The sequence below is a fragment of the Typopeltis vanoorti genome, chromosome 11, assembly GCF_054136105.1.
Source record: "Typopeltis vanoorti isolate ZY-2024b chromosome 11, IOZ_Tvanoo_1.0, whole genome shotgun sequence".
NCBI classification, from domain to species: Eukaryota; Metazoa; Arthropoda; class Arachnida; order Uropygi; family Thelyphonidae; genus Typopeltis; species Typopeltis vanoorti.
The window spans coordinates 64,959,695-64,962,124 of NC_143559.1; the positions used below are offsets into that span (position 1 = coordinate 64,959,695).

Here is a 2,430-nt window from a genome sequence, read left to right on the forward strand (position 1 = left end):
TATAACTAAATTCTGGATTAAAGATTTTAAATGTGCGGAATTTTTTACAAAAGAAGGTGTGATCAGTAATTGGAATTAAAAATGAATGGAACTATAAAGAATGTAATGCATGAAGATTTGATGATAAGTGGTTAGAATGTTAGAGTACTTGTCTGGAGGAATATGCTCTATTGTTCGAATAGTAGAGAGCATCTTACCTGCCACAACAGAAACAACAGAGAGTGTTCCTCCTGACTAGTACTCCTCAAACATTCCCTTCTGCACATCACAAATCATCAAATCCTCAAATATGACACTCCTCATAGCTCTGTTCATTTCTTGTTCAGCTACAGTCCTCACATTTTTGCTCCTGCAACACTCTCACCCCCTCATTTTCTCACTTATCTGACTTCCTCTGATCTCTTTATCCCTTGCTCCTGTACTCTTGACTTTCTCTCTTTTTCTCCCATTCACTCTCCTTCTCTCATTCCTATAACTTTCTCTTCCTTATACTCATTTGTCTGACATCAATTAGCCTTTTAGTTCTCCTAATATTTCCCTTCATGCTCCTATCTTCCACTTCCTCTCTCAGTATCTCAATCTTCAACCTATCCTTCCTTGACATTCACCAAAGCAATCAACTGCTACAACTCCAGTCACACTTCCTAATGTTAAATCTATCACTACTCATCTCTCTCTCTCTCTCTCTCTGACAGAACTCACTAATTTCCTGTACCACTACTGCTGCTGCTACTAAAATAAGAGATACTGATATCAAAATCACCCAGCTCTTCGGATTGTCTATATTTCCTACATTTTAAACTGACAGCAAGTTCTATAACATGCTGCAAGTGCACCATTCTTCAAAATATTATATGATATCTGTGGAAAATGCACTCTTTAAACAGTGGTAAGTTTGACAACATGGTGAGAAGCAGTACAGTGGCTACCATAACTGAAAGAAAGAAAGAAATAGCACAACACATATATAGGCAGCATGCCAGAAAAAAAATTCAAACTCCAAAATCTTCAAAATGCAAACTTTCCACACTCAGTTACAACTAACTTAAGTAGGTTTACTCTAGATTTATGATAAAATCCCTAATCATTAATTATTTTGCTAGAATTTGCAGATGAGAAGCATACCTGCAAAATCTACTATGGGGTTTCAAATGTTATTTTTATCCCAGTTTACACATTGAAATGGGCCAGTGTTGGTAGTACTGCATAGACACGCACATGTGTATGCTTCTTCATGACTTCCTTTTGCAACTTCCAGGGATGGCTTCTTGTCCTCACTTCTTCCCCTTGTAAGAACTCCCCAGTGTCAGCCCTGTAACTCTCTCTCAACAGTTTAAATGTCTCAATCATATCCCTCTCCTTCTTCTATTTACCAAACTTTGCAATCCACATAGTGCTGGTTTAAGGCACCAGTCTCTTCAGAGGCATGGGTTTGATTCCCACCCCTGCCAAGTTTTTCAGAGCCTGTAGCTCAATGGAAGTGGTGTGTGCACTCCTCGGCTCTAAACCGTGCAAAGAAAGAGCTTCGCTAGTTTGATTCTAGTTGTTGACTAGAGGAACTTTCTGGTTGCCTGGCTAGCTCAGTTGGTAGAGCACAGGACTCTTAATCCCGGGGTTGTGGGTTTGAACCCCACATTGGATGCAATTTATTTTTGTCAGCCTGGTTGGTTGGGTGGTTAGCATATCCACTCTCCAGCTAAAAGGCTGCAGGTTTGAATCCCACCATGGGCATGGATGTTTGTAATTGTCTGTGAAAATACTAGTGGTGGGTGGTAGTGATGTTGGTGTAGATGATGATAGTAGTTGTGGTTGGTTATAGTTGGTGGAGACAGAGAGTTGTGAAATAGATGCCCTCCCTCGATAAGTCTTTGTACTCCCTGGAGGTGTGACAAATAATAATAATAATAATAACTAACATTGTACTATACAGTCCCGATATCATCTTTGTTATCTGCTTCTGAACTCTTATTTCCACACACACACACACACACACACACACACACACACACACACACACACACACACACACACACACACACACACACACACACACACACACACACACACACACACACACAGCAGAAGCTCCTTAATACAATGTTGAAGGAATTTTTAGCTTTTGTAATGATAAAGTCTGCCAAAAAATATGCCATAGCTTGACAGCTTTATTTGTAACATAGAAAAACTGTAGGCCTGTTTTAATAATACAAATTATTATTATTGCGGGTATCTCCATGGAGTCAGTAGACTCATCGCGGAAGACCCAAACTAGCAAAACAATATCTGTCATATCTCTTCTTGAATTCATTCAAGAAGAGATATGACAGATATTGTTTTGTCTGTGACGAACTCACAATTAAGTCAGGCAATGAATTCCACTCATTCACCACACTCCAGGCAAAAAAAAAAAAAAAGTTCTCACCTTTGAAT

General features: G+C 39.2%; 1 non-coding gene across 1 annotated transcript; it reads left to right on the forward strand.

The window, feature by feature from the left end:
* The first annotated feature begins 1,569 nt into the window (after nucleotides 1–1,569).
* TRNAK-CUU (transfer RNA lysine (anticodon CUU)) lies at nucleotides 1,570–1,644 on the forward strand. Its single transcript has one exon. It is a non-coding gene; the product is annotated as a tRNA-Lys (tRNA).
* The last annotated feature ends 786 nt before the right edge of the window (nucleotides 1,645–2,430 follow it).